A 27,330-nucleotide genomic window follows, 5' to 3' on the forward strand; every position below is an offset into this window, starting at 1 on the left:
CTATAAGTGGTAGATAGAAGTAGAGGAAATGGTATCATGCAATGCATAGAATCTTAACTATGAGTAAAATTTTGGGGCAAATTAGAAGTATTTGTAACAAAATCGAGTGGTAGGTTTATAGATGATTTTTATATATTTTTCTTTTAAAATGAATGCTGTTGAAATATAAACTACATAGAATAAGATGCACATAATTTAAGTGAAAAATTAATAAGCATCGGCAATTATATAAACCCATGTAACCATCATCCGGGCTAAGATGCAGAAAATCAGCCCAAAAAGGTTCCTTGTGGCTATTTGTTGTCAACAAAATCACGCACCTACTGACCTGATTTCCATCACTATAAATGACTTTCGCCTATTCTGGGTTTCATATAATGGAATATACGGCAGTACAATAAAATGTACGTACAATAGAAGAGGATGTACTCTTGTCTCTGGCTTTCTTCACTCAGCATAGTGTCACTGAAACTTCATGTTGTTGCTCGTGTCAGTAGTTCATTCCCCTTTTATTTTTCTGGTGGAGTAGTACTCATAATCTGCTTATCCACTTACCTCTTACTGGACCTTTAGGTTGTTTCTAGTTTGGGGTCATTATAAATAAAGCTGTTTTGAGCAGTTATATACAAGACTTTTTGTGGACATGTGTTTTCAATTTTTGCTGATAAATATCTAAAAATGAAATCACTGGGCCAAATGGTAAGTGTACTGTCAGACAAATTGCTGAACAGTTTTCCAAAAGGGTGTATGCCATTTCACACTCCACCACCAGTATATGAGAGCATCCATTGCTTTTCATTCATAAAAAAGAGCGGATATTGATAGTTTAAATTTTGTCGCCATTCTAAATGCACGTGTAGCAATACTTTGTGTTCCCTTGATTAGTGATGATGTAGAAAACCTTTTCCCCTAACTGGCCATTTTTATATTTTCTTTTCCAAAAGGTATGTTCAAATTTTTTTTACCCATTTTTGAAAATTGGGTTGTTTTCTTATATAATTGCAAGAGTGACAGATAAATATTTCTATATATATAAACTCGGCTACTAGCCAAATATATCTATTACATATTACCTGGTATAGTATTACCAGATATATGTATTACAGACACCCTCCCCCATTTGTGGTTTTCATTTTAATTTCCATGTGATGTCATTAGAAGAGCAGAAGTTGATTTTTAAGAAAATGTTGATTAAGTCAAGTTCATCTTTTTTTTTTCCTATTATGGTTAGTGAAAATCTTTGTCTTCTTGATCAAACTAGCTAAGTGTTTATAATTTTCATTGATGTTTTAAAGAAGTAGCCCTTAGACTTTTTATTTTTATCTATTTATCTTCTCAATTTTACTGATTTTTGCTCTTTGTAATTTCCTTCTTTATATTTCTGTTATGCTTAATAGTATCATCTTTTTTCTACCTTCTTAAAATGAAAGCTTAGATTACCAATGGCAGACATTCTTTTTTTCCAAGATAGGCATTATAGCTGTAAATTTATCTCCAAGCACTGATTTAGCTGAATCCCAGAAACTTTGATATGCTTGTGTTTTCATTTTCATAGAGTTGAAATTTTATCTTACTTGCTTTCTAATTTTCTTCTTTAATTTATTGGTTATTGAGAAGTATGTTGTTTAATTTTCAAATATAGTGAATTTTCATATATCTTGTTATTAATTTCTTTTTTAATTTTCTTGAGACCAGAAGCTATATACTGTATGACTTCAGTCCTTTTAATTTTTTTAGACTTGTCTTATAGCCTAGTATGTGGTCTATCTTGGAAAATGTTCCGTTTATACTTGAAAAAAACTATCCTGCCATTGTTGGTATATGTCAAATTGGTTTCAAGTTGTTTGATAGCGTTCAAACCTTACAGACTGATTTTCTGTCAACTTGTTTTATTGCTGGGAGAGCTGTGCTTTTGCATCCTGTTATAATTTTGGATTTTTCTATTTCTCCTTTGATGTTTATGAGTTTTTGTTTTTGAAGCTCTGTTATTGACTGTATCCACATTTAGGAATACATCTTTTTGATGAACTTACCCCTTTATCATTATGAAATGGTCTTTAAATTTCTGCTAATATTTCTTGTTCTGAAATATACTTTGATATTCGAATAGCCACATCACCTTTCTTATGGTAGTGTTTGCCTGGTGTATCTTTCCCCATTCTTTTATTCTTAGCCTATTTCTGTCTTTATATTTAAAATGCATTTATTTTAGGCAGTATATAGTTCTGTCTTGCTTTTTTATCCAGTGTAATTTCCGCCTTTTAACTGAGGCAGCAAGCTATATCTCTTTTTTTCTCTTAAGTGATTACTCAAAAGTTTACAGTGTACATCTTTAACTTCTTTTTTTGGTTTTTTTTTTTTATTCATTTTCGAGAGAGACAGAGACAGTGTCAGTGGGGGAGAAGCAGAGAGAGGGAGAGAGAGAGAAAATCCCAAGCAGGCTCTGCACTGTCAGTGCAGAGCCTGACACAGGGCTTCAACTCCTGAAACCATGAGACCATGACCTGAATGGAAACTGTGCCCATATGTCTTTAACTTCTTAAGGTTTGCCTTTAAATAACATTATACTACTTCATGTGTAAAACAACATCCTTACCATGGTACATATACTTCCATTTGCTGTGCCCTCCACTTTATGCTAATATTGTCATAGATTGTATTGCTACATATATTATAAGTCTTCAAGTACGTTGTTATTATTCTCAACAGTTGATTTTTAAAAAACAAAGTAAATGGCAAGTAAATGAAGATCTTGTATATTTATCTATGTATGCCATTTCCAGCTTTAAAAAAGTTTTTTTTTTTATATATATCCAAGTTTCCATCTGGTTTCCTTTAGCCTGAAGTACATCCTTCAATATTTCTTTTAGTAGATGTTTGCTAGTGACAACTTCTCTCAGCTTTTGTTTATATTTAAAGGTTTTCATTTACCCCCATGCTTGAAATTTGTTTTTTCTCAACTATCAAATTCTAGATGAACATATTTTATATTAGTCACTTCAAAGTCACTGTTCCATTGTCTCCTTGCTTTTTTATTTCTAGTGAAAAGTCATTAGTCATTCTTATATTTATTCCCCTGTATGTAATGGGGCTTTTTCTCTGACTGCTTAATAATGATATACTTTCCTATGGTTTTTCTTTTGCTTATTGACTATGTAGGCTTCTTGGACATATGGGTTATACCTTTTATAAAGTTTGGGAAAATTTCTGCTTTTATGTCTTCAAATAGTTTTTGCACGGGAATCCATTTATATATGTATGTTAAGGAGATGATGTTGTCCCACAAGTCACTAAGTCTTCTCTTTTTCTTAAGCCATTTTTTCCTGGTGTTCTAGAATCTAAACAGTCTCTCTTGATAGGTTTTCAAGTTCACCGATCTTAATTTTTAAATTTTTTTTAGAGAGAGAGAAAGCATGAGTGGGGGAGAGGGACAGAAGGAGAGAGAGAGAGAGAAAATCTTAAGCAGCTCTGTCCTGAGTGTGGAGCCTGATGTGGGAATCCATCTCATGACTGAAAGATCACAACCTGAACTGATTGCACACTCAACCACCTGAGCCCCCCGGGCACTCCTCACTGATCTTTTCTTATCGAATGTCTAATCTGAGGTTATTCCCATCGAGTGAAACTCTAGAGAGGAACTTCATCTCTACAGTTCAATCTGATTCTTTTACAGGTTCTACTTTTTTTGTCCTTATGTTTTAATTTAAATTCACAATTATATTTATAAGAGCTGTTTTAATATTCTTGTCTGCTAATTCTACAATCTCCATTATTTCTACATCTGTTTCTATTGATTCATTTTTCTTTGACTTACGGGTTATATTTCCAAACCTCTTTGCTTCTCTAGTCCTTTTTTGATTGGTTGCTGGACATGGTGACTATTACTTTGATGAATCTGTGCATTTTGTTTTCTTTTTTTTAAAGGATGTTGCATTTTGTTTTGAGTGCTAGTTAGATTTAGATTGTGATTCAGCTTAATTCTTTCAGGCTTTAAACATAAAACGTTTATTTATTTAATCGGAGAGAGGGAAAGAGAGGAAGAGAGAGAGCATGAGCAGGGGAGGGGTAGAGAGAGAGGGGGAAAGAGAGAATCCCAAGCAGGCACTGCACTGTCAGTGCAGAGCCTGACGTGAGGCTTGATCTCATGAATGGTGAGATCATGACCTGAGCCAAAATCACGAGTCAGAGGCTTAACTGACTGAGCCACCCAGGCGCACCCAGCCTTTTTTTTTTTTTTAAGCTTCTTTAGTGGAAGTCTTGAGTTAGTCTAGTCCTGCAACTAAGGTGCAATCTTTCTTGAGTCTCTACTCCATGCTGTGGGTGTTCAGAAAGGTCTCTCTCTATTCTAAAAGATTGGAATTCATATGTGGTCTCAAAAGTGTTTTCAGGAAGAAAGCTAAGGGATTGCAGAGCTCACTTTATTTTCCTTATTTCTTGTAGAGAGTACAGCCCTGTGTCTGAAAAAGTATTGCTTTTTATATTTCTTATATTTTGTCCAGTTTCCTAGCAGTTTATGACAGGAAGGCAAGGCAGGTACTAGTTGTTCTGTCATCGCTGGGGAAGTTTGATGTTTATATCAAACATTAAAAAAAATCTTTTAAATTTTCTACAGTGAGCATGTATCACTCAGAATATACGTGTAATATTATTGTATGAATTTCTTACTGCTTCCGTAACAAGTTGCCACTAACTTAGTGACTTTAAACATGCAAATTCATTATCTTACACCTGTAGGTCACAAGTTCAGCAAGAGTCCCTCACTAGGACTAATATCAGAGGTCCCTCACAAGTCCCTCACTAGGACTAATATCACTAGTCCCTCACTAGGCTAATATCAGAATGTTGACAGGGCTGCATTCCTTTTAGAGGCTCTAGGGGAGAATCTGTTTCTTTGCCCTTTCCAGCTTTTAGAGGTTACCTGCATTCTTTGGCTTATGGCCACTTTCTCCATCATCAAATTTAGAAACATAACATCTTCAAATCTGTTTCTAACTCTGACTCTCCTGCATGCCTCTTCTACTAAAAAAGGACTAAAAAAAAAAAAAAAAAGACCACCTGGTATAATCCAGAGTAATCTCCTCCTGTCAAGATTCTTCACATTATCACCTCTGCAAAGGTTCTTGTGCAATGTAAGGTCACATATCGTAGGTTCCAGGGATTAGGACATAGACATCTTTGGGGGACCATTATTCTGCCTACCATAATTATTAAGGTATTTGTCAGTTATTAGGGCAATAAATCATCATTGTTAGAATGTACTGTAACAAAAGTTATTCTGTTGACATATTCCACATACACCCTGAATGACATTAGGGTACCTGGGTTTTGGTAACATCTAAGCGAATTATACTATTCATTTTTCTAAGGCCATGTGAAGTTGATATGCTGCTTATGTCACAGTAGATGATGCCCTGTCCACAAGGTAGGTATATTTACAGACAATTGGGATTTGTCAAATATGGCGTTAAATTATTTGGTTCCTAGTCTCCCATTTCCTCTAGATTCCCCTGATTTCTTATGACATCTCTGAACATAACTGCCAGTATTGATTTCTGCAGTTATTACCACTCCCTGAGCACTGTTACTGAATACTTTATTCTCAAGGTTTGCCAAAACATTCCCCTTTGATATCTTCAGTCTATAAATGGTACCATGTTTTTCTAAATTTAGGCTTAAAACCACAGTCACTCTTGCCTAGTTTTTTATACTGATCTTTACTTTCTCCACCTAATCAATTGTCAGATTTTGTAGATTTTTTTCAAGAAATCTCTCAAAACATCTCTCACATACTTTGTCTCATTTTATTTCCCACAACCATCACTATATTACTTTTTTTATTACATTTGAACTATCACAAATGTTTTCTAATGAGTCTCCTTTATTACTATCTCCCTCCTAACCACTTTTGTTAGATGACCCTTCCGAAAGATTCATTACTATGTAAAAAAATTTTAGATAATTCTCCCCCATGTCCATAAGGTAAATTTCTAACTCTACAGTATAATATAAAACCACACTTCCACTTTAACAGTTTAAATCCTTCATGTCTGAACTCAAATCCAACTTCCTTTTATTTTGCTTCCCTTGATTATTCCAGCTTTCAGCAGCCTCTCATCAACTTGAATGGATTTCTATAGCAGTCTTCTATAGAAATCTTTTAGTAATTTATCAAATTATGTCTTCATTTATCTGTATATAATTATATCCTTTTATGTTTTACCCTCTAACTGAATTTTCCAACTGTAGAATCCATGTTTTATAGGCCTTTGAATATTTTGTAGTATCTAATACCACTGTTAATAAACGTTTATTTGTGGGTAAAAGAGAATGGGATTTAGGGTTACATTTTTCCAGGTTTTCTTTCTTTTTTTGGTTGGCGGGGGTAGGGAGATAGAGAATGTGGGTGGTTTTTAAAATACTTCTTTAGAAAAAACTTTCATTGTGTCCTTTTAAGCATTCTGTAGGGTTAGGTTAGATACCTCCTCTAGAGCAACTCTGTGATTCCATAAAGCAGTGAAATTCCAGATGAACAGAGCCAGGTCTCCTTATTGCTACATCTGTGTTCTTTCTACTCTATTCTCCAGCCTCTCAGAATTTGACTCAGTATTTCTTATTTTATTTAAAAAAATTTTAGGTCTCCATGCAACCACCTTAGTAACCACACAGACCATGTTAATCATTTTTCTCTGAAACTGACCTCACTCTTTTGGTTCTCTGTTGGCAGAATAATCTTCCTATAGCTCATGAATCAAATCTACTTTGTTTTTACAGCAGAACCTAAAAGACTCCTTGCTTCCTTTACTACACTGTCTTGTATTCCCTGTTCCTCTGTTTCAGTTCACTCTTTTGTACAATGTAAAAAATATGAAGTCGACTTGGATTGTTTTAAAATTGTCCCAAATATCTCCAGGGTTGACTCACTGTTAAACCTCATGGAAACCCTAGTTTGTTTGGCTGAACCCAGGGCTGGGATTTGGGGAGTTATGATAATTATGGCTCATCTTAGGATCCCAGGCCAAGTATTTCCTTTTTCTTTGCTTTGTTGCTCCATCAGCAAAAGGTAAAATCTATTGTGTGTAACCAGAAAGTTAATTGGTGTATAGTAAAACTTGCATGTAGTTTGTGACTGTGAGGCTATATATAAAAGCTAAATATAGCCATCCCAACTGCTGCTGGGGAATAGAACTTTTAGGTCTTTCTCCCAGGGGGCCCAGCAATGACCGTATTTCCCGGATCCATTTTCCACACCAAATCATGTAGCACATTTTTTTTTTTTTTTTTTAATTTTTTTTTTAATTAGTTTTCTTTATTTTTGAGAGGCAGAGAGAGACAGAGCATGTGTGGGGCAGGGGGGCAGAGAGAGAGGGAGACACAGAATCAGAAGCAGGCTCCAGGCTCTGAGCTGTCAGCACAGAGCCCGATGCGGGGCCCGAACTCACAGACCATGAGATCATGACCTGAGCCGAAGTCGGACGCTCCGCCGACTGAGCCACCCAGGCGCCCCTCATGTAGCACAATTCTAAATGATACATCTGAGTTATTTCAATATCTCAAAAACATTAACGACGATGATCATGAAAATGGCGGTTACCATTTGTTGAGCCTTTAGAATGTACCAGATTCTGGATCAAACTTTATGAAACTCTTGTGAGGTGTGTATTCTTATCTCTCTTTTGCAGAAAAACAAAAATAACCAAGGTCCAGTCAGTCTAAATGGCTTGCTTGAAGTCACAGAACTAGGGAGGGACAAATCCTCATCTCTCTGACCCAGGCCTGAGCTCATACCCAGCATGCCACATCATTTCCACTGACCAAGGCGCTGGACATACAGCAGAGAGCTGTGAAGTAGGAGCTCTGCTTGTTCTTTATGACAGTTTGATTCATTTTATAGTCACTAACTTGACCTTGTTATGCAAAGGGTATTTTAAGAGAAAGTAAGCTACAAAATAACCACAGGTTTCCGCTTACTTATAATTTGGTTTAAGTATTTGATCCTGTGCTCTTTTTGCTACTTATCTTTTCCTTCCTTCCTTCCTTCCTTCCTTCCTTCCTTCCTTCCTTCCTTCCCTCCCTCCCTCTCTCTCTCTCTTTCTTTTTCTTTCTTTCTTTCTTTCTTTCTTTCTTTCTTTCTTTCTTTCTTTCTTTCTTAACTTCTGTAATGGCTTTGGGCTTCAACTCAATACAAGAAGGATTTATTAAATTGCTCTCTATTTCCAACACTTATCCTCCAAGTCTCCATTATATTGTAGCAATATTTTAGAAGTGTTTAAGGCAAACTTCTAGCTATCTTAACATGTCATCTAATTTGAGATAATAGTAATACTTTATTTATTGAGCAATTTGTTACTAATATCAGAACTTCTCTGGGATGCCTGGGTGGCTCAGTCAATTGAGTGTCGACTCATGATTTTGGCTCAGATCATGATCCCAGGGTCGTGGGATCAAACCCTGTGATAAATATTCACTACAGATTCATCAGCCTCTTCCCTTGTTGAGGTGTCCAGGCTTTTGGCCCTTATTAGATCCTACCAATCCATTCATTCATTCTACAACTGAACACTGGGCACAGAAGTGAACAAAACAGCTAAAATCCTTAATTTCATGGAGTTTATCCATTGCATACATTCAAGCCATGCTCAACAATCTTTACATACTCCTGGGGTTGGGTAGAGTTTTTCCTCTGGCCACAGAACTTGAGATTTGGTAAAAACACTCAGCCGGAGACTTTAGGTTAACTATCCTATAAATATTTTTAGTTTGTTACTCTTTTCGTCTTATTAGTCTAGATGTATTTCCCCTTGGATAATCTTCGTTCATATACATTTTTTTTGCTTTGCCTTTTATTTTCTTGAATAACTTCAGCACCCCATCACTGATTCCTTCCCCATGCCATGCTTTAATATTCTTAAGAGCCCTGTCAGGCTTCATCTTATAGATAACAAAATTAAGCCTCAAAAAAAAATTAAATAACTTCCTCAAGTCCACACAGGTAGTCAGTGGTAGATCTGGGATTTTGATTCAGATATACTGATTCCAAAAGTTGTATTACGCAACACAATTTTATTCTTGCACTCTATAAAACATCATCCATGCATTTACAATTAAGTATTTAATCACATGGAACTATGACTTCTCTGAGATAGTCCCTGACTCTCGGCACAATCTAAGCTCTAGTGGGTAACATGTGAATGATAAAAACCTATGTTGTTCCTGGTACTATTTTCAGCTTATGATGCTTCTGATCCATTGCAAAATTTAATGTTTCTGATACCATTCAGTTCCAGAGGGAAATAAACCATTTTCATTAGGAAATTCTTTGGTCTTTCTTTCAACTCTTCCTATTCTGCACCACTCCCCCAAATCAGGCAGCAGAAACTTTGTTCTGTATATATCCCTGAAACTTCTGAATGAAATTTTTCAATTTTTGAACAAAAGCACTACCTCTTTTGATAGTTGTTTAGAACTTACATATTTTTCCAGTACTACCTGAATTGAGGGTAGTGCGATTTGAAAGGGGCCCTGTGGAAGCAGAATGTGTCCTCTTTGGAGAAATACTCAGGGCCACAAAGCACATGGAAACAGTCCATGGTTAGGAGCCTGACACCCAAGCCCAAAACAGAACCACAAAAACAAAGAGTGGGGAACAGTATGGTACAGTGGAAAGAGCAGTACATGAGAATCAAGTTACCTGTTTTACCTTAGCAAAGTGACCCCGTTTTTCTGGGCCTGAAGTTTCCTAATTTATGAAATTCGGCATATTACACTAGATAGTGACGAAACTTCAGAATTACAAAGAGCTTCTTAAAAAACAGATTACCCGTCCCCACCCAGAGATTCTGGTTTAGAAGGCCTGAGATTAGATTGGAAATCTCTGTATTTTAACCAGTTGCCCAAGTAATTCTATTGTAGACTTCCTTTGAAAAGAGATTGCATGGGAACCACACATGATATTCTGTGCCTCACTGCTTCAGTGGACTTTTGGTGTGATTCCATTGGATCTATTTTTTCCCCCTTGCTACTTCCTCGTCACAAGAAGAGCAGTGCTGGTATCCCAGCTGCAAGCCTCTCATTTAGGATTCTTGCTGCAGCCAGCAGTGTCCTTGGAGTCTAGTTCAAAGCTGGAGAGAATGCGCTATGGAGCTGGGAGCCATTGGTGGAGGGGCTGGCCTGAAGGAAGTGAAGTGTTTCAGCCAGAATGTACTGACGCACGACCAGGAAACCACAAGACTGGTGAAAACCTCTCCAAGCTTGAGCCCTGTGATCAAAAGAGGTACAGGAAGCAGCTCTGCCAAGAGTCCTTACTGCTGCTGGCTACGGCCCTGAGCTTCTGAGGCCTTCTGAGCCAACTCCCTGAGCAGATGCTGTCACCCAAGGAGCCATTACTAAAACATTTTCTGCTTTGCTCTGAGGTGGCCCCACTGGTGGGTGGGAGCGAGTTGCTGTCCCTTTTTCTCTTCCTTGCTTCTTTCTTTCGACAGAGGTGACCATCTGATTGTTCACTCTGATTTTGCAGAAGTCATAGGTTACTGGTTTTTTAACCTTTGCCAACCAATGGTTGTTTGGTGCTCAGAACCTGTATACAAAAACTAAATCCTCAAACTCTTACTAATACCTAGAGCACCTGATCAGCAAATATCAATAGCTTGGACTTCAGTGAGAGTGAACGTCCCTTATTTATTGCATCGTAACTATTACTTCTTCTCCCAGGCTAATTTGTGATGTGTGTGTGTGTGTGTGTGTGTGTGTGTGTGTGTGTGTGTGTGTGTAGATACAGATCATGTCTAGATTCAAGGTTAAAATAATTGTGTTCCTGTGATTCTTTTCCTTTCTTTGGCCAGAGTAACTGCCAGTTGCCATGTAATAAATCACATCATCATATAGCAGATCCAATTAATAGCTGAGACCTGCAAAATAACTGAACCATGTCGTCAGAGCTAAATGGTGGAGAAATTGGACTGACCATGAACACGTCACATTGATTGCTTAGTAGTGGGGTATTTTTCCTGGAAAGACAACAGAATAAATCTGAACTATTGATCCTGTCATGGGTACAGGCTCCCATGCATAGGAAAATAAAGCAAGTGTGATGAATTTTTCATTTGGCCTTGTGCCTGCTTGCTTGCTTGCTTTTTGCCTTGTACGGCCTGCCTGCATTTTTATTCTGTAAACCCTGACTAAATGATCCAACAACATTGCCCACGTGGCAGAAAATCTGCAATCTTAACCTATTTGTTACCAAAATTTCAGCAAGTATGAGGTGGCCAATAACTTTTCTGAGAGGATGCCTTGGATCTTAGCTTAGCTTTCAATCATTTTAGGAAACATGAAAAATTCAGTGACAAGAGGCCATACGCCATCTGCAAAGACGTCAGGGGCCAACACTCAGGCGACTGGACACACAAACTAGGCGGTGACAATCAAGTGTTTTCTGAGGTATTTATTCCTCCCCTGGTACCATTATGTAAAATAGAAACTACAGACACATTGTGCTGCGTGCCTTTTGAGACATGCCTTTTTTGGGGAAGCACGAACTTTGTATACTGCTGACACCAAATATTTGAAAATAAAACTTTTTTTTTTCCTCTCGCTCTGTCTCCCTCCTCCGCTTTTGGCTCAGCGTATCCTACCAAAACACGCTTCATAAGACTTCTTTATAGAAAGAATGTTTCAAAAATATAATATTTCCATCTGTTATTTCAATAATACATGCCCTGGGACTCTCTTTATGAACCATTTTCCTTTCTTTGCTCTCATTTAGATGTATAAATATTTGATTCAAAAGCCCTGAGGAATAGTCAGCCAATCAGGTCACAGAACTGTGCACATTCCTAACCCTATAATTTTGTCTGTAGCAGGCGCCTCCTGCTGTGGAACTAACTGCTAAGGGATTACAGCAATGTAATCCTCAGACTGTTCCATCTCAAGGTTACTCTCCAGTGGAGAGAAGGAAGCAGTTTTAATTTTGATAAAATAAACTTTATTTTGTAACGTTATTATTTGTTTTTCTTTCTCTTTTCAACACTTCATAATAGACGTGGCTGGTAATTTGAAGTGAGCCTCCCTGGTTGAGGCGCCCTAGGCCACCCCGTATTCCTGTAGCTTCTTAAAGAGATAGCCACACAGCATTTGGTCCTGTCACTCCGACATACAGAACTCGAGCTTTTTGAGCCTTTTCCCTCCCTCAGCTGAACCATATGCTGGCTTCTATTAAACATGCCCAAATGGTGTTTTACGAACGGGTGGCAACAGAAGATGCAGAAACACTGTTATGCCACCCACATATGTTGGAAATGTCACACCTTGGGCACAATTTTAAGTTACTCTTCTGTTTGTTAGACTTTCCTCACCAGAGCTCTACTTCAGCAATTATTGAAGCATTACAACATGAATTTCATGGGAACTCCCTCTTTGATATAAACTCAAACATGTTGCTAGGAATAAAAGATCTTTATGGATGAAATTTAATATATTTTGAACCAAGCTCAAAGAGATTTTTTGCCGTGTGTGAAGAATAAAATAAAAATTCCTTTTATAAATTTTATGACTGGATGATGGGTGGGGAAAAGTATTTTCCAGGATACAAATATTTTCCTGATACTTCTTAAATTAAAAAAACCCACAAAGTTAAAGATACACACATAAAGTTAAGAGTAATTATTAGCATGTAAATAGCTAGATTTTTCTGGAGATGATAGGGCAAAAATGTGGCAGTGCTTTAAAATGTCTACAACTTTGACCAAGAAATTATGCCTTCAGAAGTCTACTCAGGAAATAATCAAGAAATCATGACACAAAAGTGTACATCCAAAGATGTTTATCATTGCATTATTTGACAGAGTAGGCTATGTGAAGAGTTTAAATTTAAAAGTCCATTAGCAGCCTGAATAACAAATCACATATATTTAATGTTCCTTTAAGAAGATCATTTCCAGGGGCGCCTGAGTGGCTCAGTCAGTTAAGCATCCGACTTTGACTTCGGCTCAGATCATGATCTCGTGGTTTGTGAGTTCGAGCCCCACATCAGGCTCTGTGCTATCAGTTCAGAGCCTGAAGCTTGCTTCTGCTTCTGTGTCTCCCTCTTTCTCTGCCCCTCCCCCACTCATGCTCTCTCAAAAAATGAATAAATGTTAAAAAAATAAATAATATATTAAAAAGACCATTTCCCAAGTGTTATTCCTAAGTATTAATTTGAAGGTTGTCATTGTTTAGTGTTCATGAGTTAAACACTGTCAAAAAAGTGTTCAGTTCAATCCAGATATAACATGTTAGGGTGATAATCTTTAGAGGAGTAGTTAACTTTCACTTCCAGTCATGCCAGAATAGTTTGTATCTGATCAACATTTCAACAATAATTTGAACAGTGGGATGAACTTAAAAATGTTTGATGACACTGGGACTAGAAATTGAGGGTTTGAGATTTTCAAATAATAGACATGAGCCTAATATTTGGTGCGGTTTTCCCATTAAGATATTTCCCAATTCAGAAGCAGCCAAAAAATTAAGAAACTGAGGGAAGCTTTTGCAGGTTTATGGGACTGAAGGGACAAAAATTAGATATTGGAGTCTGTGAGGGTGTTAAGGATCTGGTAAATAACCAAGCTTTCATTTGGGACCCTTAAAGGGCTACAAACCTGGAGTAAAAATGAACAGCATCAGCCCCTATAGAGACTAACACCCTAAAGTCAGTCTAATCCCAGATTAGAGTGAAGTGATCTGCTTAGGCTGATGTTCCACTAGAAGCAAAGTAAATGCTCTAGGCAGGGAAATAACATCATTAAAAGCTTCACACTATCTTTAAAATATTATACACAATCTAGTATTACATAAAATATAATCAGATATTCCAATAGGCAAGACCAAATGAGTAAAAGTGCAGAGAAAAAACAATACTCAGAGAAAAAAAATTGAAAAAGACCTATAGGAAAACCATTTATTCGAGTTATCAGAACTGGACTTTTAAATTGCTATGATTAATATTTTCAAGAAAACGGAGGACACGGTGAAAAGTTTCAGCAGAGAACTGGAGTCTGTAAATGTAACTGAATTGAAATCTTAAAAACCACAATAATGGAGTTTAAAAATTGGTAGAGTTTCAAAGCAGATTATAGATAGCATTTTAAAATAGAATTAATAGGGGGCGCCTGGGTGGCTTGGTCAGTTAAGCGTCCGACTTCGGCTCAGGTCATGATCTCACAGTCCGTGAGTTCGAGCCCCGCGTCTGGCTCTCTGCTGACAGCTCAGAGCCTGGAGCCTATTTCAGATTCTGTGTTTCCCTCTCTCTCTGCCCCTCCCCTGTTCATGCTCTGTCTCTCTCTGTCTCAAAACTAAATAAATGTTTAAAAAAAAATTAAAAAAAAAATAAAATAGAATTAATAAATTGGAAGAAAAGTGAGCAAAAAAAGCCTGGATAAAATATAGAAAGACAAAGGAAAATACAGATTAGAAGAGTCATATAGCACATAGTAAGAAAGCCTAACAAATGTGTAATTGCAGTCCTAGATAAGAAGAAAGAGAGTGTGGAGTATAAGCAATATTTGAAGAAATAATGGCTGGTAATTTCCCCAAACTGTTGAAAAACATCAAGCCATAGATTAGAGAAGTACTGTGCATGCCAGGTAGGAAAATATGCAGAGAAGCACGCCAGGGAAAATCATAATAAAACAACTAAAAGCCAAAAGAAGAGAATTTTTAAAAGCAATCAGATAAAAGATTTCAATTTCAAAAAGAAACAATAGCAACTTCTCAGGAGAGATGATGGACGGCAGTAGATAGTGGAAACCATATTCAAATAGCTGAGAGAGAGAATTTCCTACCTCAAGTTTTGTACCTGGTAAAATTATCTTTCAAAATTAAGGGAAAATAAAGACATTTCTAAGCAATGAAATACTGAGTCTTCATTATTGGCAGAAGTTCACTAAAGGTAATTCTAATGGGAATTCTTCAGGCAGAAGAAAAATGATCCTAGATGGAAGCATGGAAATGCAGGAAGAAATAAAGTTAAAATAGAATAAAAAGAAATGGAAAGATTTAAATAAATTTTAAGAATAATGATGATGATGATGTCTCCTGAGGCTAAGGGATACATATAAATCAAAACACATGACATTAAAAGCACAAAGAATGGACAGAGGCAAAGTGGTTAAAGTTCTAAAGTACTTGCATTTGGGGGCACCTGAGTGGCTCAGTCAGTTAAACATCCAACTCTTGGTTTGGCTCAGGTCATGATCTCATGGTTCGTAGGATGGAGTGCTGCTCCAGTTGAGCCATGCTGATAGTGCAGAGCCTGCTTGGGATTCTCTCTCTCCCTCTCTTTCTGCCCCTCCCCTGCATTCTCTCTCTCTCTCTTTCTCCTTCCCTCAAAAATAAATAAAGATAAGAAAGAAAGAAAGAAAGAAAGAAAGAAAGAAAGAAAGAAAGAAAGAAAGAAAGGGAAAGAAAAAAAAGAAAGAAAGAAGAAAAGAAGGAAGGAAAGAAAGAAATACTTGCGTTTGTGGGAAATAACAAAAGTATTCATTTGTATCAGTCTTGACACAGCCTAGTACCAGAGTAACCACTAAAAATAATGGAAGCATGTATAACTAATAACAATAAAAAGAAAACAATAAAACGGTAGGTTTAAACTCAAGTGTACTGGTAATTGCAATAAATATAAATGGACTAAATAGTCTATTTAAAAGACTAAAATAATCAGATTTGTATTAAAAGCACACACAACTGCATGCTGCTTTTAAGAGGCACACATTAAATATACAAAGGATTAAAAATAATCCAAAGATATATATCATGCAAGTTACTTTATATGTATCTTTAAGTTTTCTCTTTACTTGAAAGAGATCAGAAGTAAAAGTTATACATAATACTTTGTGTGGTTTGTGGTGTGGTTAACGCAAGAGAGAAAAGTTTAAATTGCAGTCAGTGGGTACTAATTCAAAATAAAGGCCTTGCCTTCCATCAAAAGACTGCAAAACAAAAGAAATACATGCAAGCACGCACGCGCGCACACACACACACACACACACACACACAGAAGGCAGCCATTATCAGTATTTTTTAAAAACTCAGTGCTATTTTTAAAGTGTACAAATTCGTTAAAAGTTTAGACAAATATATGGTGGTATTGTTAATGTGTGTGTTTGTAATTGTTACAGAATTTATGGGTATTTTTATTTTTTTATTTATTGTCACCCATGGTGTTAATAAAATAATTGTGCGTACATTTTAGTTTCTGATGTCTTTGTTATAGCCAAGTCTTAAAAATAGTGTATATACTTGAGTAAGAAAGATACTGGGTACTGCTACTGTGATGCTGTTGACTTCATAGCTTAATAGTTGTGACTTCCCTTGTGTAAAATCTGGTTTTTATTGTTGTACAAAGATTCTTAATGTCCTATATTATGATGGCTGTGTCTTTTATTGCAGGTTCTTTGGATGTTATAACAGATTTAACTAAAGCTGGTTCTATTATATCATATATATTAGCTGGTGTTTACCTATAAGTGGAGTTGCTTTTCATTTGCCTGTAGTGGTATAATTTCAGTCTTGGCTGGAGATGGAAAATTGAGCTGAGTAAACTTTTTGGTTCTCCTTACACTGTAATTGTGAGTCAGATCATTGTTGTTTCATGAAAAACACAAATGGATTAAGTAGAACAAGGCTACTTCCTTTATATTTCCCCCAGCTTCCTCATCCTTTTGAAAGTAAATGGAATGTAAATAAATACTAGTTTTTGTTTTTTATGCTAAAAAAGTTTTGTTTTTTTTTTACTTAAAAACTATGTATTTGTTAGGGCTGCCATAACAAAGGCTTGTGGTGATGATGGATCTGTGATCTCTGCAAGGATGTTTGCATGAATTAGTATGTGTAAGGAGGCAGAGAGAAGAGATGTAAGAGCCAAAATTAAAGTGGGCAAGAGTGACAGGGAGAATGGCTTATCTTCCTTATCTGGCTTCATGAACTGGAGTTTAGTTTTCTTGTCGACAGATAGACCAAAGCTATAGGATTTGTTTTTCAGAAAGATTTGAAAGGACTCTGGGCACAAGCACAACTACTATGGGGCACAGTAACAAATTGTAATCCAGAATAGCATAGAAGAATTCTCTCTGTCCCTCATTTTACAGTGTGGGTCCAGCACTCTGAGACTCAAATGTTCATCAGTTTAGATGATGAATACGTTGCCCAATAAGGCAGGAGACTGTCCAGACAGGCAAGTAGAGAATGCCTTGACAAGGAGACTGTCAAGATGTATGAGCCTAATTGTTCCTCACACATGTTAAAGCTTCCCTTGGGGGCTTGCAGAGAAAACTGGGAGAAATTGTGAAGATTAAGATACCCAAAGAAGAAAGAGACAAGTTCTAAGAAAATTGGCAAGATGCCTAGTTGTCAACTTGACAATTTTTTTTTTTTTTTTTTGCCATTGTGTGATAAAGAAATGTGTCCTCATAATTTGGGATATTAAGAATTTTCTTGGAAACCTTTTTGTATATATGTGAAAAATATTTGTAATGGATGCTTTGGTATGTGGCCCATCCTCCACCTCCCCATGTGCCCTTTTAGGTGGGAAGGACTTTTTCTCCTAGCTGCTGAGAATGCTGCTAACTGAAAACCTTTATCTGTCTGTTCTTTCTTGGAATTCCTTCATCCACAATCACACTCCTTTTCCAGGGCAGCCCTTTGTCCAATGAGTATAAAGGTCCTGCTCTAGTCTCAAGTTGGACAACACTGAAGGAACTTTCCAATTTCAGAGCTGCTGCTGAGTTCAGATGAGTCCTTTGTTGTGATAGCACTGCAGTCTAACATCTCCATCTGCTGTTGTTTCCTGTCCTTCTGTCACAAGTGCTGATCCCAAAAGCATTCCCTGATGAGCTTCCTATACACTGTCTACCTCAGACTCTGCTTCTTAGGAAAATTGTAACAGGTTTGTTCACTAACTTCCATCTTTCTTTACAGTTTTTCAGGACATCGAAAGGGACTTAGCTTTATTGAGGGAAGGCACTGTGGCTCGTTGTCATAGACCAATCTTCCAGACCAAGTGGCAAGATATCCTAGGGTTTGCCAGGGGACATTACAGAATGTTCATGAAACAGAGAAAAATCTTACCCATGACTTTATCTCATTCTTCCACTAATGAACTGCACTTGTTTTTGTGTTTTTATCTCTAGCATTTGTCCAAATTTATATTAGCTACACATGCTTAGATAAAGGAAGAGAAAACTATTTAAATTAGGTAGAAAATGGGGATTATTGTAGAATGTAAGGCTGGCTCAGAAAATCCAAGTAGGGAAAAACAACTAAAATCCAAGAATGTAGAATAGGGACATTTCTGGGAATATTATTGATCTTGAGAGAAGATAGAGTTCCTCCTTGATTTAGAACTTCGGATGTTTTTTCCTCTAAGTATGTATGGTTGGATATAAACCTCCTCTCCCTTTTCTGCCCAAGAAACTTTTCTGTGGGAAAATTGGAGACTTCCTATGTGTGTTTTGAATTCTTAGTGAAGATTTGCATTGGCTGGATCTGAGGTTACATTGTGACTCTAGTAACTTGAGATGTAGAATCTTTGACCCTCAACTGGCTTTGTCCTTTGTAAGAGCCTGACCTGCTTTCAGGTCAGGGAGAGACTCATAGCATGAAGATTTTTGTCACTTTTGGGAAGTCCAGGAAGCTCTTGCATTTAAAGACTCAGATGCAGTTTTGAATATATACTATACATCTGGAGCATTCATTCATTACAAATTTTATCATCCTAAGTAGAAACTAAAGCTTAGAACAGGATCAAAAACCAATGATGATGGCTAAAATGAAAAATTCTGTTCATCAAGAGTTACCATCAAGGAAGTGAAAAGACAGGGGCACCTGGGTGGCTCAGTCGGTTAAGCATCCGACTTCAGCTCAGTTCATGATCTCACACTCCGTGAGTTCGAGCCCTGCATCGGGCTTTGTGCTAACAGCTCCGAGCCTGGAGCCTGCTTCAGATTCTGTGTCTCCACCTCTCTGCCCCTCCCCTGCTCATGCTCTGTCTCTCTCTGTCTCAAAAATAAATAAAAACATTAAAAAAATTTTTTTAAATAAGAAAAAAAGAAAGTGAAAAGACAAATCACAGAATGGAGAACATGTATCTGTCAAAAGACTCACCCAGGATATATAATAAATACCTATAAATTAAAAATACAGAATACCTAATTAAATATGGGCAAAAGGTTTGAACAGCCATGTTGAAAAGAGACTCAAATGGTCAATAAACATATCAAAAGGTACTCAAAATTAATAGTCCTACAGGGAAATGCAAATCAAAACCTCAATATGAGCCCATTATACAGCCACCAGAATGTATTGACAAAGAAAATGAAATTCTCATACAATGCTGGTGGGACTTGTAAATTGGTAAAGCAAAGTTAGAAAACTGATACCATGTATTTAAAATGGACATGGCAATTCCACGACCCGGCAATTCCACCCTTAGGTTTATGCCACTAGAAGTGCATTTATTTGATGACCAAAAAACCTGTACAAAACGTTTTAGTAGAACTATTCAAGCCCAAATTATAAATAAACCAAGCGTCCATCAATACGGAATGGATGAGTAAATTGTGTTCTATATATATAATGAAGTACTAAATAGCAATGACAATAATCAAACTACAGTTAAATGCATCAACATGAATGAATCTCATGTAACATTATGTTGACTGAAAAAGCAAGGCACGAAGAATATATATTGAACAGTGATATAAGTTTCAAAAGTAGGCTAAAAAGACATATGATGGTGGGGGGGATATAGTAACTGGAAAGAAGCACAAGGGGGGTTCTTGGGGTTGTGATGGTTTCTTGTTTTTGATCTGGCTCCCCATTACATAGGCATGTTTATTCTGAGAAAATACATTAAGTTGTGCAATTATGATTCATGTATACTTCAATAAAGTGAGGGGGGAAACTCCAGAAGGAGTTTTGTTCACATTATGGGAAAGATACATTTTTTTTTCCAGTAAAGGAATGAGGAGTACAGAAATAGCTCATTTGAGTTTGACTTCCTTAAAAGGTATTTTTTAATAATTTGAAGGATACTCCATGGAATTTGGAGATTTTTTTAAAAATCAAAGCCTAAGGATTATAACCCTTTTTATTCCTTCTATTGCTAGTATTGAATCATGACATCTGATTTTTGAGACTGTTAGCATGGATACTTTTCTTAAATGAGACATTCATCTTGACTAGTAAAGAAAAATTAGCCTTGTACTTGTGGCCCATTGTAGACTATGATTTATTTATTTATTTTATTATTATTTTTTTTTTAATTTTTTTTTTCAACGTTTATTTATTTTTGGGACAGAGTGAGACAGAGCATGAACGGGGGAGGGGCAGAGAGAGAGGGAGACACAGAATCGGAAACAGGCTCCAGGCTCCGAGCCATCAGCCCAGAGCCTGACGCGGGGCTCGAACTCACGGACCGCGAGATCGTGACCTGGCTGAAGTCGGACGCTTAACCGACTGCGCCACCCAGGCGCCCCCGTAGACTATGATTTAAAGCAATGGAGAGTCTCAAGGATGGATCATTATTTGACAAATGGGGTAGTTATTTAACCCTACTTCTACCTCATGATGCACAGACCCTAAGGGAAAAGATGCAGGTAGTAGGTAGACACTAAACTTTCTCAGAAACTAAAAGAGTTGAAAATTCTGAATATTGAGAAACTCTGGTTACTGAGAGAATGAAGGGGGTCAGGGAGAAAAGCCTCTAGGAGACCCCAGAAAGGGAAAGCTGAACTCAAAGTAATCCATTCCTAGGAGATCCATTCAGATAAGAGTGAGCCCATAACAGACCATTTCTCCCCACTTCCCGTTTTTGCTTTGAGCATGTATATAAAAGCTGGGACTCTATTTCAGTTGACAAACTTCTGCTTGTAGCATAATTAAAGATAGAATTCTTTTGTTTGAGCTACAAGTTTCTATCTAAAGCCAAGAAGTAAGGTAACCGACATTGGAGGGGCTCTACGCTTTAGCTCTGGTACATCTCCAAAGCAGAATGAGTCTCCAATGGAATGCAAGGCAGAATTTCTTAATTGTTTTTTCAATGACTTTTGTATATTCTTAGATGCTAATAACATGGTCAAATGTTTATTTTTTCAGATAAAAATTTCAATGATGCACCACAAATATTTTAATCTCAACAATGGTCTTTAATAAATCTGGCATGGTTTTTATCTTTGCAAAAAGAAATTTTACAAACAGTAGAACTATCTTAATATTTTTGAAGCAACTTACACTTTCTCTAGAATTTTTCTCATCTTTTAATATGATGATGGCAAAAAAAATCCCTCAGGGAATGAGAACAAAGAAAAATAAGACTGCTTTCTATATACCTTTTACACTTTCACCAGTAGACATGAAATCTGTGTGACAACTCCAAGGGAATGATGCATTTGTGATACTTGCTTCCTTAATGCTCTTCGTATGACCCATGGGTCAGTTCCATAGGACTTCTAGCATCTTCAGGGTAATTAATATCTTTCTTTCTGGAGCCATCCTAATAACCAACAGTTGTCAGGCATCACTAACAGAATTACTCCACCTTCTTTCTTAAGAGGCATGAATTCCAGGGGTTCAAAAAAGATTGAAACTCACTTGGCTCACAGAATCATGGAAAATTTGATAGACTTCAAAATGAAAGTGGCATCCTAGTGAGTGATGCATTATTCCTTGCATTTTGATAAAGGCCTATAGAAGTAAAAATTCTTCCTTCATTTCAACAATTTTATAATTCCTTCAAAATGTGGACTCTTTTACCCATCATTCCACAATACAGGCCACATTCTTACTAGACTGTGAAGTTATTTTTGTGGGTTTTTTTTAAATAAACTTTCTGTTCCTCCTCTGCATTACAAACCTTGTCCCTGACCACATGGTTGAAAGTTGGGTATCTCAGGTGTACATCCAATTATCTCAGTGATTGGATCAAGGGTGGGCACATGATCCAAGAAAGCTCAATCACAATTTTTTTCCTAGGAATAATATATTTTCTGAGGTATCCAAGACAGGAAGATAGGAACCTAGGGCTGCTGGCAGATATGTGGAGAGGATGTCCTGACTGAATGAAGCCAGGTGGAGGCAATTGTCACACAGAGCCAGAAGGAATTTTGTGGTTTTGAGTCTCTTGCTAAAGACCCCAAGGCTCTGATTCTTGTATGTCTTCTTTCAGGTCTATGAATTGCTCAGATATGGACTTTGTGAATGAAGGAATTCTGGTTTTGCACAAGCCAGTTAGAGTTGGTTTCTATCACTAGCAACCAACAAAGTCCTAATGAATAAAAGGACATTATCAAGAATAATAGGAGGGCCCCAAACTGCCATTTGCTTTCTTGGAGCTATTTATTCCTATCAGGTTATAAATATATTCTTGTCTTTGTATGGGGCCTTGGTGATTGGACATCGAATACCTGCTGTGTATGTAGTGAAAATTTCCAAATAGTGCAGACACTTTTCTCCAAGGGCATTGCTTCTCAAAGTTCAGTGTACTCTCAGGAGTTAAAAATTTGCTTTGCAACAGAAAGTAGCTTTCTGTTGTCTAATAGTGTAATACCATGATGTTTTTATAAAGATTTAGGGGATTCTATGGATTAAATTTTTTATTTGCCAGTTTCACAAGTGTTTCTATGATTACAAAAGTAATATATTTTCTCTATAAAATGCCTATAGCTTACTGAAAGCATGAAATAAATCCCTGTAATTCTATCATTCAGAGATAACAAATGACCATATTTTGGGGTGTAGACTTTCATATTTGTTTTATGAAACACATACATATATGTATTTTAAAAAATTGAATCATGGGCCACCTGGTTGGCTCAGTCAGTAGAGCATCCGACTTCTTCTCAGGACATGGTCTCACAGTTTGTGAATGTGAGACCCCTGTCAGGCTCTGTGCTGACAGCTCAGAGCCTGAAGCCTTCTTCGGATTCTGTGTTTCCCTCTCTCTGCCCCTCCCCCATTCGTGCCCTGTCCCTCTGTCTTAAAAATAAGTAAACATTAAAAAAATTTTAATTGAATCATAATGTAATAATGCACTTTTTCTTGATCATCTTTCAGAATCAAAACAATCATCTTCATGAGTAGTCTCATTTAATTCTATTTTATAGACATTGCCAATATCATAAACCTGTACCCACTATTTTATCCTTTTGACCACCTTCATTCATTTCTCCCATTCTTCACACCTTACATCTGGCAACCAGAATATGTTCTCTATATCTGTTAGCTTGTTGTTGTTTATTTGTTTGTTTGTTTTTTATATTCCACATATAAAGGAGATCATATGGTATTTGTCTTTCTCTATTTTATGTAGTGTAATGCTGTTGAGTTCCCTCCATGTTGTTACAAATAGCAAGATTTCTTTTCTATGACTGAATAAAATCTTCACCCGTTCATCCATCAATGGACATTTAGGTGTTTCCATATCTTAACTATTGTAAGCAATGTTGCAATGAGCATTGAGGACAGTATATCTTTTAAAATTAGTGCTTTTGTTTTTTTCAGATAAATACCCCAAAGTGGAATTGCTGGGTCATATGATACTTCTATTTGTAAATTTTTGAGGGACGTTTATACTGTTTTATATAGTGGCTACACCAATTTACATTCCCACCGACAGTATGCGAGGATTCCTTTTTCTCCACATTCTCACCAACACTGTGTTTTCCATAACAGCCATTCTAACGGGTGTGATGTGATATCTCATTGTAGTTTGGATATGCATTACGCATTTCTCTAATGAATGATGATGTTGAGCATCTTTTCATGTACCTGTTGGCCACTTGTATGTCTTCTTTGGAAAAATGTCTATTTAGATCTTCTGCTCATTATGTAATTTTTTCTTTTGCTATTGAGTGTATGAGTTCTTTAACTATTTTGGATATTAGACCCTTACTAGATATAGGATTTGCAAATATTTTCTCCCATTTAGTAGGTTGCCTTTTCATTTTTTTGATGGTTTCACTGCCTTGCGGTACTTTTAATTTTATTTTTTAAAATCAATAATTTATTTATTTTTTAAATTTGCATCCAAGTTAGTTAGCATATAGGGCAATAATGATTTCAGGAGTAGACTCCTTAATGCCCCTTACCTATTAGCCCATCCCCCCTCCCACATCCCCTCCAGTAACCCTCTGTTTGTTCTCCATATTTAAGCATCTCTTATGTTTTGTCCCCCTCCCTGTTTTTATATTAGCTTTGCTTCCCTTCCCTTATGTTCATCTGTTTTGTATCTTAAAGTCCTCATATGAGTGAAGTCATATGATATTGTCTTTCTCTAACTGACTAATGTCACTTAGCATAGTATGCTCTAGTTCCATCCACGTAGTTGCAAATGGCAAGATTTCATTCTTTTTGATTGCCGAGTAATACTCCATTGTATATATATACCACATCTTCTTTATCCATTCATCCATCGATGGACATTTGGGTGCTTTCCATACTTTGGCTATTGTTGATAGTGCTGCTCTACACATTGGGGTGCATGTGCCCCTTGAAAACAGCATACCTGTATCCCTTGGATAAATACCTAGTAGTGCAATTGCTGGGTCATAGGGTAGTTCTAGTTTTCATTTTTGAGGAACCTCCATAGTGTTTTCCAGGGTGGCTGCACCAGTTTGCATTCCCACCAGCAGTGCAAAAGAGATCCTCTTTCTCTGCATCCTCACCAACATCTGTTGTTGCCTGAGTTGTTAATGTTAGCCATTCTGGCAGGTGTGAGCTGGTATCTCATTGTGGTTTTGGTTTTTATTTCCCTGGTGATGAGTGATGTTGAGCATCTTTTCATGTGTCGGTTGGCCATTGGGATGTCTTCTTTGGAGAAGTGTCCATTCATGTCTTTTGCCCATTACTTCACTGGATTATCTGTTTTTTGGGTGTTGAGTTTGATAAGTTCTTTATAGATTTTGGATACTAACCCTTTATCTGATATCTTCTCCCACTCTGTCAGTTGCTTTTTAGTTTTGCTGATTGTTTCCTTCACTGTGCAGAAGCTTTTTATTTTGATGAGGTTCCAGTAGTTCGTTTTTGCTTTTGTTTCCCTTGCCTCTAGAGACGTGTTGAGTAAGAAGTTGCCACAGCCAAGGTCAAAGAGGTTTTTACCTGCTTTCTCCTCGAGGATTTTAATGGCTTCCTGTCTTACATTTAGGTCTTTCGTCCATTTGGAGTTTATTTTTGTGTATGGTGTAAGGAAGTGGTCCAGGTTCATTTTTCTGCATGTGGCTGTCCAGTTTTCCCAGCACCACTTGCTGAAGAGACTGTCTTTATTCCATTGGTGATTCTTTCCTGCTTTGTCAAAGATCAGTTGGGCATATGTTTGCGGGTCCATTTCTGGGTTCTCTATTCTGTTCCATTGATCTGAGAGTCTGTTTTTGTGGCAGTACCATAACTGTCTCGATGATTACAGCTTTGTAATACAGCTTGAAGTCCGGGATTGTGATGCCTCCAGCTCTGGCTTTCTTTCTCAAGATTGCTTTGGCTATTTGGGCCTTTTCTGGTTCCATACAAATTTTAGGATCGTTTGTTCTAGCTTTGTGAAGAATGCTGGTGTTATTTTGATAGGTATTGCATTAAATATGTAGATTGCTTTGGGTAGTGTTGACATTTTAGCAATATATGTTCTTCCTATCCAGGAGCATGGAATATTTTTCCTTTTTTGGTGTCTTCTTCAATTTATTTCATAAGCTTTCTATATTTTTCAGTGTATAGATTTTTCACTTCTTTGGTTAGATTTATCCCTAGGTATTTTATGTGTTCTGTTGCAATTGTAAATGGGATCAATTCCTTGATTTCTCTTTCTGTTGCTTCGTTGTTGGCATATAGGAATGCACCTGATTTCTGTGCATTGGTTTTTATATCCTGAGACTTTGCTGAATTCATGGATCAGTTCTAGCAATTTTTTGGTGGAATCTTTTGGGTTTTCCGTATAGAGTGTCGTGTCATCTGCAAAAAGTGAAAGTTTGACCTCCTCCTGGTCGATTTGGATGCCTTTTATTTCTTTGTGTTGTCTGATTGCAGAGGCTAAGACTTCCAATACTATGTTGAATAACAGTGGCGAGAGTAGACATCCCTGTCTTGTTCCTGACCTTAGGGAAAAAGTTCTCAGTTTTTCTCCATTGAGGATGATGTTAGCATTGGGTCTTTCATAATATGGCTTTTATAATCTCAAGGTATGATCCTTCTATGCCTACTTTCTTGAGGGTTTTTATCAAGAAAGGATGCTGTATTTTGTCAAATGCTGTCTCTGCATCTATTGAGAGGATCATGTGGTTCTTGTGCTTTCTTCTATTGATGTGATGAATCACACTGATTGTTTTGAGAATATTGAACCAGCTCTGCATCCCAGGTATATATTGCACTTGGTCGTGGTCAATAATTTTTTTAATGTATTGTTGGATCCAGTTGGCCAGTATCTTGTTGAGGATTTTTGCAGCCATGTTCATCAGGGAAATTGGTCTATAGTTTTCCTTTTTAGTAGGGTCTCTGGTTTTGGAATCAAGGTAATGCTGGCTTCATAGAAAGAGTTTGGAAGTTTTACTTTCATTTCTATTTTTTTTGGAACATCTTCATGAGAATAGGTGTTAACTCTTCCTTAAATGCTTGGTAGAATTCTCCTGGAAAGACATCTGGCCCTGGACTCTTGTTTTTTGGGAGATTTTTGATAACTGATTTGATTTCTTTACTGGTTATGGTTCTGTTCAAATTTTCTATTTCTTTCTGTTTCAGTTTTGGTAGTTTATATGTTTCTAGGAATTTGTCTATTTCTTCCAGATTGCCCATTTTATTGGTGTATAATTGCTCATCATATTCTCATTATTGTTTTTATTTCTGCTATGTTGGTTGTGATCTCTCCTCTTTCATTCTTGATTTTATTTATTTGGGTCTTTTTCTTTTTGATCAAACTGGCTTGATGTTTATCAATTTTGTTAATTCTTTCAAAGAACCAACTTCTGGTTTCATTGATCTGTTCTACTATTGGGTTTTTTGGTTTTATTTTGTTTTGGTTTGGTTTTGGTTTGGTTTGGTTTCGATAGCATTGATTTCTGTTCTAATCTTTATTATTTCCAGCCGTCTGCTGGTTTTGGGTTTTATTTGCTGTTCTTTTTCCAGCTCTTTTAGGTGTAAGGTTAGTTTGTATATTTGAGACCTTTCTTCCTTCTTTAGGAATTCCTGGATTGCTATATACTTCCCTCTTATGACCGCCATTGCTGCGTCCCAGAGGTTTTGGGCTGTGGTGTTATTGTTTTCATTGGCTTCCATGTACTTTTTAATTTCCTCTTTAACTTCTTGGTCAGCCCATTCATTCTTTAA

At 36.8% G+C, this 27,330-nt stretch overlaps 1 long non-coding RNA gene across 5 annotated transcripts in view; it reads left to right on the forward strand.

Moving 5' to 3' along the window:
* The window catches only part of LOC123585133, a 154,635-nt gene that overhangs the window by 58,911 nt on the left and 68,394 nt on the right, over window positions 1-27,330 (forward strand). The window lies entirely within an intron of this gene.

The sequence above is a fragment of the Leopardus geoffroyi genome, chromosome C3 (assembly GCF_018350155.1).
Source record: "Leopardus geoffroyi isolate Oge1 chromosome C3, O.geoffroyi_Oge1_pat1.0, whole genome shotgun sequence".
In the NCBI taxonomy this organism is placed as follows: Eukaryota; Metazoa; Chordata; class Mammalia; order Carnivora; family Felidae; genus Leopardus; species Leopardus geoffroyi.